This window comes from Lissotriton vulgaris, unplaced genomic scaffold (genome assembly GCF_964263255.1).
Source record: "Lissotriton vulgaris unplaced genomic scaffold, aLisVul1.2 SCAFFOLD_578, whole genome shotgun sequence".
NCBI lineage: Eukaryota > Metazoa > Chordata > Amphibia > Caudata > Salamandridae > Lissotriton > Lissotriton vulgaris.
The window spans coordinates 806,019-823,492 of NW_028251410.1; positions in this window are offsets into that span (position 1 = coordinate 806,019).

Here is a 17,474-nt window from a genome sequence, read left to right on the forward strand (position 1 = left end):
AGTTCGGAGGGGTCTGCTGTGGGTTTCTTCAGGAGGGTGCTGAGTTCGGCGTGTTTCCAGTTTTCTGGGAAGGTAGAGGAGTTGAAGGAGCAGTTGATGACACCACGGAGATGGGGTGCGATGATGGAGTCTGCTTTGTTGAAGACGTGGTGGGGACAGGGGTCGGTTGGCGAACCTGAATGGATGGAGTTCATAAGGCGGATGGTGTCTTCAGTGGTGATTGGGTTCCAGGCGCTAAGGTTATTAGAGGGCGGTTTGGGTTCGGAGGTGGGTGGAGTGGACTGTTCATTGGAAATGTTCTCAAAGCTGTTATGTATGTCGGCTATTTTGTTGTAGAAGAAAGAGGATAACGAGTCGCAGAGGTCTTGGGAGGGAGTAATGTCGTTTGAGGCTGCGGTGGGGTTGGTAAATTCTTTGACAATGTTGAATAGTTCCTTTCTGTTATGGGCGTTGTTGTCGAGCCGATCCTTGAATGCTGATTTCTTGGTGGATCGGATCAGTTGGTGGTGTTTGCGGGTGGCTGTTTTGAAGTTAGTCAGGTTGTCAGTGGTTGGGTTTTTTCTCCATGTTTTCTCGAGAGTACGGCAAAGTTTCTTGGATTTCTTAAGGTCATCGTTGAACCAGGGGGCCTTTTTGCCACCCTGTTTGGTTTGGTGGTTTTTCAAGGGTGCTAATTCGTCAACGCTGTGTGTGATCCATTGTTCGAGTTTGGTGGCAGCTTGGTTTGGGTCCGATGAGAGGGCGGGAGGGTTTTGTTTGAGCGATGTGTGGAGTGGGTCTACTTCCAGAACGAACCCCTACACTACCCAAACGCCACTGCACTCACCTAAACCCCAAAACATAACCACCTGCACTATCCAATAACCACTGCACTACCCTCATCCCTAAAACACTACCCCAGCATGACCCCCTAAACTACCCAAACACCATTGCACTAACCAAAACCCTAAAACACGACTCCCTATACTACCCAAACACCACTTCACTAACCTAATCCCTAAAACACTATCTCCAGCATGACCCCTACACTACCGAAACACAACTGAATTACCTTAAACCCTAAAACACTAACCCCATCATGGCCCCTTACACTACACAACACCACCGCACGACCCTAAACCCTAAATCTACCCCCAGGACGGCCCCTACACTACAAAAACACCACTGTACGACCCTAAACCATTAAACACTACCCCCAGCATGACACCCTACAGTACACAAACAACAGAGCACTACCTAAACAATAAATCTACCCCCAGCAAAATGCCCTACACTACCAAAACACCACTGCACTGCCCTAAACCCTAAAACGCTGCCCCTAACACGACTCCTACACCACACAAACACAACTACACTAACCTAAACCCTAAAACATGACCGCTACACTACCCAAACACCGCTGCACTATCCTAATCCCTAAAACACTACACCCAGCATAACCCACTACACTACCCAAACACCACTGCACTAACTTAAACCCTAAAAAACTACCCCAGCAAGAACCCCTACACTACACAAACACCACTGCACTACCCTAAACCCTAAAACATAACCCCTACATTACCCAAACACCACTGCACTACCCTATTCCCTAAAACACTACCCCCAGCATGGCCCCCTACACTACACAAACAACAGAGCCCTACCTAAACTATAAATCTACCCGCAGCAAAATGCCCTACACTATCCAAACACCAATGCACTACCCTAAACCCTAAGACACCACCGCCAGCACAACTCCTACACTACACAAACACCACTGCACTAACCTAAACCCTAAACCATGACTGCTACACTACTCAAACACCACTGCACTACCCTAATCCCTAAAACACTACCCCCAGCATGACCCACTACACTACCCAAACACCAATGCACTACCCTCAACCCTAAAACACTAGACCCAGGACGACCCCCTAAACTACACAAACACCACTCACTACACTAAACCCTTAAACACTACTCCCAGAATGACCCCCTACACTACACAAACACCACTGCACTACCCTAACCCCTAAAACACTAACCCCAGGAAGACCCCCTACACTACACAAATACCACTCACTACCCTAATCCCTTAAACACTACTCCCAGCATGACCCCATACACTACCCAAACACCACTGAACTACCCTAAACCCTATAACATGACCCCCTACATTACCCAAACACCACTGCACTACCCTGACCCCTAAAGTGCTACCCCCAGCAAGACCCCTACACTACCTAAACACTAATGCACTACCCTAAACCCTAAAATAGTCCCCCAGCATGACCCCCTACACTACACAAACACCACTGCACTACCCTAAACCCTTAAACACTACTCCCAGGATGACCCCCTACACTACCCAAATGCCACTGAACTACCCTAAACCCTAATACATGCCCCCTACACTACCCAAACACCACTGCACTACCCTGACCCCTAAAATGCTACTCCCAGAAAGACCCTACACTACCCAAACAGTAATGCACTACCCTAAACCCTAAAATAGTCCCCCAGCATGACCCCCTACACTACACAAACACCACTGCACTACCCTAAACCCGAAATCACTACCCCCAGCATGACCCCTACACAACACAAACACCACTGCACTACCCTAAAACATTACCCCCAGCACAACCCCCTACACTACACACACACGACTGCACTGCCCTAAACCCTAAATCTACCCCCAGTATGACCCCATGCACTGCCCAAACGTCACTGCACTACCCTAAACCCTAAATCTACCCCCAGCAAAACCCCTACACTATACAAACACCACTGCACTGCCCTAAACCCTAAAAAGCTATTCCCAGCACACCCCCTACACTAAACAAACACCGCTGCACAGCCCTAAACCCTAAAACACTACCCCCATCACAACCCCCTACAATACCCATACACCACTGCACTGCCCTAAATCCTAAAACACTACCCCCAGCATGACTCCCTACACTACACAAACACTACTGCACTGCCATAAAACCCAAAACACTATTCCCAGCACGACCCCCTACACTACACAAATACCACTGCACTACCCTAAACCCAGAATCGATCACCATCACGACCCCCTACACTACCCAAACAGCACTGCACTACCCTAAACCCTAAAACAGTACCCCCAGCACAACCACTACACTACACAAACACCACTACACTACCCTAAATCTTACAACACTACCCCCAGCATGACCCCCTACACTACCCAAACACCACTTCACTAACCTAATCCCTAAAATACCACCTCCAGCATTACCCCTACAAAACCCAAACACACCTGCACTACCTTAAACCCTAAAACACTACCCCCATCATGACCCCCTACACTACACAACACCACTGCACGACCCTAAATCCTAAATCTACCCCAGAACAGCCCCTACACTACAAAAACACCACTGCACTACCCTAAGCCCTTAAACACTACCCCCAGCATGACCCCCTACACTACACAAACAACAGAGCCCTACCTAAACTATAAATCTACCCCCATCAAAATGCCCTACACTATCCAAACACCACTGCACTTCCCTAAACCCTAAAATACCACCGCCAGCACGACTCCTACACTACACAAACACCACTGCACTAACCTAAACCCTAAACAATGACTGCTACACTACTCAAACACCACTGCACTACCCTAATCCCTAAAACACTACCCCCAGCATGACCCACTACACTACCCAAACACCAATGCACTACCCTCAACCATAAAACACTACACCCAGGACGACCCCCTACACTATACAAACACCACTCACTACCCTAAACCCTTAAACACTACTCCCAGAAGGACCCCCTACACTACACAAACACCACTTCACTACCCTAACCCCTAAAACACTAACCCCAGGAAGACCCCCTACACTACACAAATACTACTCACTACCCTAATCCCTTAAACACTACTTATAGAATGACCCCATACACTACCCAAACACCACTGAACTACCCTAAACCCTAAAACATGACCCCCTACATTACCCAAACACCACTGCATTACCCTGTCCCCTAAAGTGCTACCCCCAGCAAGACCCCTACACTACCTAAACACTAATGCACTACCCTAAACCCTAAAATAGCCCCCCAGCATGATGCCCTACACTACACAAACAGCACTGCACTACCCTAAACCCTTAAACACTACTCCCAGCATGACCCCCTACACTACCCAAACACCACTGAACTACCCTAAACTCTAATACATGACCCCTACACTACCCAAACACCACTGCACTACCCTGACCCCTAAAATGCTACCCTCAGCAAGACCCCTACACTACCTAAACAGTAATGCACTACCCTAAACCCTAAAATAGTCCCCCAGCATGACCCCCTACACTACACAAACACCACTGCACTACCCTAAACCCTAAATCTACCCCCAGCACGACCCCCTGCACTGCCCAAACGCCACTGCACTACCCTAAACCCTAAATCTACCCCCAGCAAAACCCCAACACTATACAAACACCACTGCACTGCCCTAAAACCTAAAAAGCTATTCCCAGCACAACCCCTACACTAAACAAACACCGCTGCACAGCCCTAAACCCTAAAACACTACCCCCAGCACAACCCCTACACTACCCAAACACTACTGCACTGCCCTAAAAACTAAAACACTATTCCCAGCATTACCCCCAACACTACACAAATACCACTGCACTATCCTAAACCCTAAATCGATCACCATCACGACCCCCTACACTACCCAAACTGCACTGCACTACCCTAAACCCTAAATCAGTACCCCAGCACAACCCCTACACTACACAAACATCACTACACTACCCTAAACCCTACAACACTACCCCAGCATGACCCCCTACACTACCCAAACACCACTGCACTACCTTAAACCCCAAAACACTACCCCCAGCATGACCCCCTACATTACACATACACCACTGCACTACCCTAAAACCTAAAACACTACCCCCGCATGACCTACACTACACAATCACAACTGCACTACCCTAAACTCTAAAACACTACTCCCAAACGTCTCCCTAAACTACACAAACACCACTCACTACCCTAAACCCTACATCAACCCCCAGCATGCCCCATATACTACACAAACACCACTGCACTACCCTAAACCCTAAAACGCTATCCCTAACATGCCTCCTACACCACACAAACACAACTGCACTAACCTAAACCCTAAAACATGACCGCTACACTACCCAAACACCACTGCTCTACCCTAATCCCTAAAACACTACACCCAGCATGACCCACTACACTACCCAAACACCACTGCACTAACTTAAACCCTAAAAAACTACCCCAGCAAGAACCCCTACACTACACAAACACCACTGCACTACCCTAAACCCTAAAGCATAACCCCTACATTACCCAAACACCACTGCACTACCCTATTCCCTAAAACACTACCCCCAGCATGGCACCCCTACACTACACAAACAACAGAGCCCTACCTAAACTATAAATCTACCCCCAGCAAAATGCCCTACAATATCCAAACACCACTGCACTACCCTAAACCCTAAGACACAACCGCCAGCACAACTCCTACACTACAAAAACACCACTGCACTCACCTAGACCCTAAACCATGACTGCTACACTACTCAAACACCACTGCACTAACCTAAACCCTAAAACATAAACCCTACATTACCCAAACACCACTGCACTACCCTATTCCCTAAAACACTACCCCCAGTCTACACAAACAACAGAGCCCTACCTAAACCCTAAATCTACGCCCAGCATGACCCCATACACTACCCAAACACCACTGAACTACCCTAAACCCTAAAATATGACCCCCTACATTACCCAAACACCACTGCACTACCCTGACCCCTAAAGTGCTACCCCCAGCAAGACCCCTACACTACCTAAACACTAATGCACTACCCTAAACCCTAAAATAGTCCCCCAGCATGACCCACTACACTACACAAACACCACGGCACTACCCTAAACCCTTAAACACTACTCCCAGCATGACCCCCTACACTACCCAAATGCCACTGAACTACCCTAAACCCTAATACATGCCCCCTACACTACACAAACACCACTGCACTTCCCTGACCCCTAAAATGCTACTCCCAGCAAGACCCTACACTACCCAAACAGTAATGCACTACCCTAAACCCTAAAATAGTCCCCCAGCATGACCCCCTACACTACACAAACACCACTGCACAACCCTAAACCAAAAAACACTACCCCAGCATAACCCCTACACAACACAAACACCACTGCACTACCCTAAAACGTTACCCCCAGCACAACCCCCTACACTACACAAACACAACTGCACTGCCCTAAACCCTAAAACTACCCCCAGCACGACCCCCTGCACTGCCCAAACACTACTGCACTACCCTAAACCCTAAATCTACCCCCAGCAAAACCCCAACACTATACAAACACCACTGCACTGCCCTAAACCCTAAAAAGCTATTCCCAGCACAACCCCTACACTAAACAAACACCGCTGCACAGCCCTAAACCCTTAAACACTACCCCAGCTCAACCCCTACACTACCCAAACACTACTGCACTGCCCTAAAAACTAAAACACTATTCCCAGCATGCCCCCCAACACTACACAAATACCACTGCACTACCCTAAACCCTAAATCGATCACCATCACAACCCAGTATGCCTCTGAGCACTCAACTACAGTGACTTCACATATTGGTCAAATCAGTCCATACAAAAACAAATATTTCAGCAGACCACAGTTATCAACAGTTCCAATTAAGGTTCAACGAATTAGTGTCTCTCAATCCTCTCAGGGTTTATTGTCAGAGTTCCATGTAATATCCAAAATTCCACAGTTTCTTCAATACATCATTTCTTTGAGGTTGTTACTGATGTCAATATTGATGCCAACACGTGTTTCGTCGTGTGCAAATTTCACACATTGACTTCCTCAGGGCTGAAACAAGGAAATACAAAGCCCCATATTACAATCTAACCAAACAAATCAAAAGGTTGTTAGGAGAAGTAAACATAGTCCCCTCCACCACATGAACACATCAGTAATGTGCAACATAAATGTAGGCATAATGCCGGAGAAGCATAAGAATGGTAATATCACACCCAAGGACCAAAAGGTAATACACCGATTCTAAAAAGTCCAAGACAACCTTATAACCCAGAAAACCTGAAAAGGAGCGGGTATCAAGATTCACCTGTAAAATTATACAATCCTCTCCAATCGTAATCCCCTTTCCAGGGTAAATATGACAAGTGTCTGTGTAGTAAAAGACCAGACATTAGAATATTCACACTGATTCTTATAATCAGCCAAACCCTTTGCTCATATAAGAAGTAAGCAATATATTCTATACTAAAGTAAATTTGCAATTGTGTAACTCCACCTATATAATATAATTTCTTCCCATTCTATAAAACTAAACATGGCTCTACCCGTGTATTACGCGTGCTCAATATATTGCACTAGCTGTATTAGATAAAATACACTCACCCAATTATGTCCTAAATCTCTGTCTCGTACAAAGTTGTGCTCTTCATAAATTTAAAGGAGCATCCTAAAAATGAACCGAACTAAATCAGTTTCACATATATTAACCTAACATGTACAGAAAATACCAATAATAATAAGCGTCTCCACTCGCCAATTCCAAAGTAAGTAATCTTTTACCGGGGACACTGTAACATAAAAAGTCATATTCACTCATCTATTCGATGGTCACTATCAGTAGCCAAGTGAATACTCTCATTAGTCTTACCCTCAAAATTCTGTCAATCAATCCTATTCCCCAGTTCCGTGTTATCCAAATTTCGTCGCATCAATATGTAAATTGGGTTCCAGTATCGGCTCCAAACCTATATCTCATTAAGGCAAGTAAAGCCAAAAGTGAGCGACAGTCTATCTGGGATATTTAAGTGTGTCCGCAATAGCCATAATAAATCCGACCTTACCGTCCGTTATTCTTATCAGGTTTAGTCCAGGCTCAAAATTCTTTACCTGTAACACGAGGAAAAGCTGTTGTAAGTATACACAGCAGATATTCTACAATCGGCCCTAATAGCGATCTAGCCGCGTCTAAGCTCACCCGTATCACAGCGGCAAGTGTCGTCGCTGTATCCCGGCGTCCTGCGTATGCGCCATCTTAGAGTGTCTATTTATGTAAAAAATAGCAGGCGCCATATTGTAATGGGTAATCTCGCTATTGGCTATCTTTATTGAATATAAACGACAAACCACGTCTATACAATAATACGGATCGTGATATATATATATTAAATCCCCCGTGTAGTATTATTTAATTTCTCGCAGGTTTACATCGCACAGCCATATTGTAGCGTCCTTAAATTTCGACGCAACCTAATAGTCTCAATGCTTATATATTCATATCTACAAAACAATGTCTCTAATAAAATAAATCCGTATAGGATTATACCCAGATATATATATCGTCCACAAAATATAACGATGATGAGAAAAGCGCTAATCACAGTCGGTATCCTCCTTCTAATGCATTGATACATAGGCTTGTGGGCAAATAGAGAAAACAAACACACATAGTCCTAAATAGTGCACACATAATCGTTGATAGAGCCAAAAGCATTAATACAAAATTAGTCATAAGACTACATTTTGTCACCCAGTGTCATAGGGCATTAGTATTAGAATAGTGTAAATGTGGGAATGTAGGTGCATTAGTAGATTACAGACCTAAGCAGGTTTTCAACATATCTAATGCAAGTAGTTATTGTTTACACATGGGCATACATCCGCTCCAAATAATCATTAAGGGCTATATAAGGGTAGGATCAGAAACCATCAAGGCATATCCAACATACAAGTTACCAGATTTCTATACATCAATAATAGGGTACACAGAATACACTACCTGATATGTGAGGGATCAATATATACACGTAAAGACATCAGCATCATTTTATAGCATACTGTTCACAGTGGCCACATTAATCCTGCCCAAGATAATACTGGTATTCATTGTAAGCATGAGCGAATTTTGCGGATCTCGCGTTCGCGAATTTTGCGGATTTGCGGATTCGCAATCCGCAAAATCCGCGAATTCCCGCGAATTTGCGGATTTTTTTTTTTTTTGTGTTCGCCCGTGTTTCTGCCAGTTCGCGAGGGTTTTGTACACTTTCGCAAATTGCGAACTTACCTGTCGGGTCGCAAGTTTCGCGAACTTGTTGTTTCTACGTGTCCAGCCTGTTTGGGACACTCTTCTTCATCACTGCCACTCTCTGTCACCACTGCCACTCTCTGACTACTCATGCCACCCTCTGGCCCACCCATGCCACCCTCTGTTTCATCACCACACCCTCTGGTTGTCCAGTGTACATTATTTTCGGCAAAGCAAAGCACACCTTCCCTGCCTCAAGTGACCTGAATTAATTTGGGGCTGATTCATGTGTCACAGAATATTTTTTTAGCTGGCACCTGCTTCCTTAGTGCGCCCTGATTAGTGATCTTTTGCACTTGCTAAGTGCTTTCATTGTTGCAAAATTAGTTACAACACCTGCCCTGCCCCAACTGACAATAATGAATTAGGGGCTGATTAATGGATTTTAACTTCCAGCTTGGCTCCTGCTTGTCTCCCTTAGCTGTAATTCAGGACCTTTGTGGCATATGTGTAACTATTCTGAGGTTCAGAGCAGGGTCACATACTAGTTTCAACTGGCAACTGAACTCTGGAGGGGCCCCTCAGGAAGCACTCCAGGAAATGGCTACTAATGATGAGCCTGAACTTTTGAACCTGGTAAGTAGTTACTTTCAGTTTTGCTAAGATCGTATTTCTGCAATTTTGCACTTATTCGCGGGGCGCGAACTCACGCGAACAGTGCGAGCAGTGCGAGCAAAATCCGCTGCTCGCGGATTTGCGGATTTTGCGGGAAATTCGCAAATCTCGCGGATTGCGGATTTCCCGAAAATCCGCAAAATCCGCGAGCGGAACGGATTTTCCGCCCACGCCTAATTCATTGTCAATATTCAAGCCCCTCTCAACCGCCCTCAATTTCATTATCCAGATCACCTCTCTTCTTCTCAGCTTCAGCTGTCTGTTACCCCCCCTCGGGTCTGGAGCAACGTGTTCAATAGCATGGTAACTAAATTGATGCTGATTCAATTTATCACAGTTTTGTACACTGTGGGCAGCAATGGGGTATCTTGTGTCACCATTTTTCCAGGCCCGGAAGTGTTCCATCATTCTGTCCCTTAGCCTTCTAATGGTGCTTCCAACATATATTTGACCACATGAGCAGGATATAACGTATATGACATAAGTCGTGTCACAGTTGATAAAATCATCAATATCATATACATCTGAGCCATTGTAGCTAAATTGTAATACCTTCTTCTTGGCCCATCTGCATGAGTTACAGCGGCCACATTTGTGAAAGCCCTTCCTTGCATCTGTTAACCAGTCACCTTTCCTAGGTTTCTTGGGGTAACTCGGGCTCAAATCATTAGCTAATGTCCTGCCTTTCCTGTACGTGATAGCAGGTCTCTCAGTAATAAAAGGAAGTAAGTCACTATCAGCTTGCAATAGATGCCAATGCTTATTCACAATAGAGTACAGTACCCTAGATTCCGTATTATATTGTGTGATTAAACGTACTTTATCAAGACTTCCATCCACTTTCTCTTTACATGCTAAAGTTTGCTGCCTTCGTAAGTTCTTAGCTCGCCTTTTAGCCTTCACAATTACGTCAGTGCTATAGCCACGGGCTATAAACCTATTTGACATGTCTGATAAATTGTACTCAAAATCCTCATCCTCAGAGCAATTTCTCCTCGCTCTGACCATCTCAGAATAGGGAATAGATCTCTTCTGGTAATTAGGATGGCAACTTGTTGCGTATAGTACCGCATTACAACTAGTCTCTTTTCTAAACATCCTAGAGCAGAGTTTCATATCCTTAACAAACAATTCCACATCTAAAAACTCAATTCTCTTTGTATCATATTTGGTTGTGAATCGTAAGTTGACATCGTTATTGTTCAAGTGATCAAAGAAGCTCAGAAGATCAACAAGAGAACCCGTCCAAATCATGAGGCAGTCGTCAATAAATCTGCCCCAGTATTGGATGTTATCAATCCATATCTGTCCTCGATGGCCCCAGATCCACTCCGCCTCAAACCACCCCATAAAGAGGTTGGCAAAAGACGGAGCGAATCTGGATCCCATCGCGGTCCCGAGGCATTGCCTGTACCATTTCTGATCAAAAAGGAACACATTATTCTTCAGTACTATTTCGGTCATATCTAACAACATTTTAGTGTGTTCAAAAAATTCAACTGACCTCTTGTTAAGAAAGGTCTCCACTGATGTTATACCAAGGGAGTGTTCAATGTTTGAGTAAAGTGAAACAACATCTAGTGTCACTAAATACATCCCTTCCTCCCATGTGACATCAGACATGATATTCAGCACATGTTTCGTGTCCTGGATATACGAGGGCAATGACTGTACATAAGGTCTTAAAAATATATCAATATACTGTGAAATTCTTTCAGTTGGGCCACTGATACCAGAAATTATTGGTCTCCCCGGTGGGCTGTCTCTATTCTTATGGATTTTTGGTAACGTATATAGACAAGGTGCCCTTGGTGTCATAATAGTGAGATAATTATACTCATCGATGTCCAGTAGTGTCAGATCATACCACTCTCTAAGTTTTTTGTTAATATTGGTTTTCAGTGTATCCAGAGGGTTACTGTTCAGTACCTCGTAGTACCTTGAATCATCTAGCTGTGAGTATATTTCCGCATTGTACTTTACAGTATCCATAACGACGATATTACCCCCTTTATCCGCCATGCGGATGGTAATACTGTCATTATCTCTAAGGGTCCTAAGTGCTATTCTTTCTGTAGTGGTCAAATTATCTGGTTTTCTATGTAGCCCACATTTGGAGCCCTTGTCTAAGATCTTATTTATGTCCAATTCCACCATTTTATGAAAGGTGTCTATAGTGTTACCTGTTCCAAGTTGTGGTGTCCACTTAGATTTCAATTTAAGGCCACTACTCTGACTCATGAATCTATTTATTTCTAGATCATCTAGTAACTTTGCCTTTGTGATAGGGTCCTGTTCATTCTCCGTGAGTGAAAGTAGTAGCTTGGTCGCATTCGCCCCCTCTATACTCAGGTCATCAATAGTCTGTAAACACTCGTAACTCTTATCTTTAATTGGTACATGTACAAAATGTTTCTTAATTTTAAGCAATCTCACAAATTTGTAAATGTCAATCTTAGTTTGATACCAATCCGGCAGTACATTCGGACAAAAACCAAGACCCTTTTTTAACAAAGAAATCATGCCATCTGTAAGAGTCAAATGTGAAAGGTTAACAATCTCCAATTCACAGTCTGTTATATTAGGACTGTCTATTACTCTTTCCAAGACCTGAGCCTCATCCCTCTTCTTGGTGCCTGTTGACCCCTTGCCCCTTGATCCTCTCCTTGTCTTGACAGACCCCCACCTCTGCCACTGAAGGTACTGTCCCGATTCCCTATTCTGACTCGTTTGACTTCCTCTAAAAAATTACTATTGTCCTCTGCGTTTGCCTCAGCTTGTAATGAACCATCCACCTCCTCATTCTCACTACTAGCCAGCGAGGAAGCTTCTGTCTCACCTCCACTCATATTAGGTATGGGAGTGGACCCCCTACACTACCCAAACTGTACTGCACTACCCTAAACACTAAAACAGTACCCCCAGCACAACCCCAACACTACACAAACATCACTACACTACCCTAAACCCTACAACACTACCCCCAGCATGACCCTCTACACTACCCAAACACTACTGCACTACCTTAAACCCAAAAACACTACCCCCAGCATGACCTACACTACACAATCACAACTGCACTACCCTAAACTCTAAAACACTACTCCCAGACGTCTCCCTAAACTACACAAACACCACTGCACTACCCTAAACCCTTAAACACTACTCCCAGCATGACCCCCTACACTGCCAAAACACCACTGCACAACTCTAAATCCTAAAACATGACCCCCTACACTACCCAGATATCACTGCATTACCCTGGCCCCTAAAATGCTGCCCACAGCACAACCCCCTACACTTCCCAAACACCACTACACTACCCTAATCCCTAAAACAGTACCCCCAGCATGACCCCCTTTACTACCCAACAACTACTGCTCTACCCTAAACCCTTAAACACTACCCCCAGTAGGACCCCTATACTACACAAACACCAGTGCACTACCCTAAACCCTATATCTGCCCAATTATGACCCACTACAATACCCAAACACCACTGCACTACCCTAAACCCTAAAAGACTACTTCAGCACGACCCCCTACACTACCCAAACACCACTCCACTCACCTAAACCCCAAAACACAACCACCTACACTACCCAAACACCACTGCACTACCCTCATCCCTAAAACACTACCCCAGCATGATCCCCTACACTACCCAAACACCATTGCACTAACCTAAACCCTAAAACTCGACCCCCTATACTACCCAAACACCACTTCACTAACCTAATCCCTAAAACACTACCTCCAGCATGACCCATAAACTACCCAAACACAACTGCATTACCTTAAACCCTAAAACACTACCGCCAGTATGACGCGTTACACTACACAACACCATAGCACGACCCTAAACCCTAAATCTACCCCCAGAACGGCCCCTACACTACAAAAACACCATTGCACTACCCTAAACCCTTAAACACTACCCCCAGCATGACACCCTACACTACACAAACAGCAGAGCACTATCTAAGCAATAAATCTACCCCCAGCAAAATTGCCTACACTACCAAAACACCACTGCACTAGCCTAAACCCTAAAATGCTACCCCTAACACGACTCCTACACCACACAAACACCACTGCACTAACCTAAACCCTAAAACATGACTGCTACACTACCCAAACACCACTGCACTACCCTAATCCATAAAACTCTACACCCAGCATTACCCACTACACTACCCAAACACCACTGCACTAACTTAAACCCTAAAACACTACCCCAGCAAGAACCCCATACACTACACAAACACCACTGCACTACCCTAAACCCTAAAACATAACCCCTACATTACCCAAACACCGCTGCACTACCCTAATCCCTAAAATACTACCCCCAGCATGGCCCCCTACACTACACAAACACCCCTACACTACCCAAACACCACTGCACTACCCAAAACCCTAAAACACTAATCCCAGCATGACCCCCTACACTACACAAGTATTACTGCACTACCCTAAACCCTAAATCGATCACCATCACGACCCCCTACACTACCCAAACTGCACTGCACTACCCTAAACCCTAAAACAGTGCCCCCAGCACAACCCCTACACTACACAAACATCACTACACTACCCTAAACCCTACAACACTACCCCCAGCATGACCCCCTACACTACCCAAACACCACTGCACTACCTTAAACCCTAAAACACTACCCCCAGCAAGACCCCCTACATTACACAAACACCACTGCACTACCCTAAACCCTAAAACACTACCCCCAGCATGACCTACACTACACAAACACAACTGCACTACCATAAACTCTAAAAGACTACCCCCAGATGTCTCCCTAAACTACATAAACACCACTCACTACCCTAAACCCTACATCTACCCCCAGCATGCCCCATACACTACACAAACACCACTGCACTACCCCAAACCCTTAAACACTACTCCCAGCATGACCCCCTACACTGCCCAAACACCACTGCACAACTCTAAATCCTAAAACATGACCCCCTACACTACCCAAACACCACTGCACTACCCTGACCCCTAAAATGCTACCCACAGCACAACCCCCTGCACTTCCCAAACACCACTACACTACCCTAATCCCGAAAACAGTACCCCCAGCATGACCCCGTTTACTACCCAACAACTACTGCACTACCCTAAACCCTTAAACACTACCCCCAGTAGGACCCCTATACTACACAAACACCTGTGCACTACCCTAAACCCTAAATCTACCCAATTATGACCCCATACAGTATTCAAACGCCACTGCACTCACCTAAACCCCAAAACACAACCACCTACACTACCCAAACACCACTGCACTAACCTAAACCCTAAAACACGACCCCCTATACTACCCAAACACCACTTCACTAACCCAATCCCTAAAACACTACATCCAGCATGACCCCTACACTACCCAAACACAACTGCATTACCTTAAACCCTCAAACACTACCATCATGACCCCTTACACTACACAACACCACCGCACGACCCTAAACCCTAAAACACGACCCCCTATACTACCCAAACACCACTTCACTAACCTAATCCCTAAAACACTACCTCCAGCATGACCCATACACTACCCAAACACAACTGCATTACCTTAAACCCTAAAACACTACCCCCAGTATGACGCGTTACATTACACAACACCACCGCACGACCCTAAACCCTAAATCTACCCCCAGAACGGCCCCTACACTCCAAAAACACCACTGCACTACCCTAAACCATTAAACACTACCCCCAGCATGACACCCTACAGTACACAAACAACAGAGCACTACCTAAACAATACATCTACCCCCAGCAAAATGCCCTACACTACCAAATCACCACTGCACTACCCTAAACTCTAAAACGCTACCCCTAACACGACTCCTACACCACACAAACACAACTGCACTAACCTAAACCATAAAACATGACCGCTACACTACCCAAACACCACTGCACTACCCTAATCCCTAAAACACTACACCTAGCATAACGCACTACACTACCCAAACACCACTGCACTAACTTAAACCCTAAAACACTACCCCAGCAAGAACTCCTACACTACACAAACACTACTGCACTACCCTAAACCCTAAAACATAACCCCTACATTACCCAAACACCACTGCACTACCCTATTCCCTAAAATACTACCCCCAGTATGGCCCCCCTACACTACACAAACAACAGAGCCCTACCTAAACTATAAATCTACCCCCAGCAAAATGCCCTACACTATCCAAACACCACTGCACTACCCTAAACCCTAAGACACCACCGCCAGCACGACTCCTACACTACACAAACACGACTGCACTACCCTAAACCCGAAAACACTACCCCCAGCATGACCCCTACACAACACAAACACCACTGCACTACCCTAAAACGTTACCCCCAGCACAACCCCATAGACTACACAAACACGACTGCACTGCCCTAAACCCTAAATTAAGCATGGGCGAATTTTGCGAATCTCGCGTTCGCGAATTTTGCGGATTTGCGAACTCTCAATCCGCAAAATCCGCGAATTCTCGCGAATTTGCGGATTTTTTTTTTTTTGTGTTTGCGCGGGTTTCTGCCAGTTCGCGAGGGTTTTGTACAATTTCGCAAATTGCGAACTTACCTGTCGGGTCGCAAGTTTCGCGAACTTGTTGTTTCTACGTGTCCAGCCTGTTTGGGACACTCTTCTTCATCACTGCCACTCTCTGTCACCACTGCCACTCTCTGACTACTCATGCCACCCTCTGGCCCACCCATGCCACCCTCTGTTTCATCACAGCACCCTCTGGTTGTCCAGGCAGTGTACATTATTGTGGCAACGCAAGCACACCTTCCCTGCCTCAAGTGACCTGAATTAATTTGGGGCTGATTAATGTGTCACAGAATATTTTTTTAGCTGGCACCTGCTTCCTTAGTGCTTCCTGATTAGTGATCTTTTGCACTTGCTAAGTGCTTTCATTGTTGCAAAATTAGTTACAACACCTGACTTGCCCCAACTGACAATAATGAATTAGGGGCTGATTAATGGATTTGAACTTCCAGCCTGGCTCCTGCTTGTCTCCCTTAGCTGTAATTCAGGACCTTTGTGGCATATGTGTAACTATTCTGAGGTTCAGAGCAGGGTCACATAATAGTTGCAACTGGCAACTGAACTCTGGAGGGGCCCCTCAGGAAGCACTACAGGAAATGGCTACTAATGATGAGCCTGAACTTTTGAACCTGGTAAGTAGTTTCAGTTTTGCTAAGATCGTATTTCTGCAATTTTGCGCTTATTCGCGGGGCGCGAAGTTGTACTGGGAAGCCGCGAACTCACGCGAACAGTGCGAGCAGTGCGAGCAAAATCCGCTGCTCGCGGATTTGCGGATTTTGCGGGAGATTCGCGAATCTCGCGGATTGCGAATTTACCGAAAATCCGCAAAATCCGCGAGCGAAACGGATTTTCCGCCCATACTTACCCTAAATCTACCCCCAGCACGACCCCCTGCACTGCCCAAACACCACTGCACTACCCTAAACCCTAGATCTACCCCCAGCAAAACCCCAACACTATACAAACACCACTGCACTGCCCTAAACCCTAAAAAGCTATTCCCAGCACAACCCCTACACTAAACAAACACCGCTGCACAGCCCTAAACCCTAAAACACTACCCCAGCACAACCCCTACACTACCCA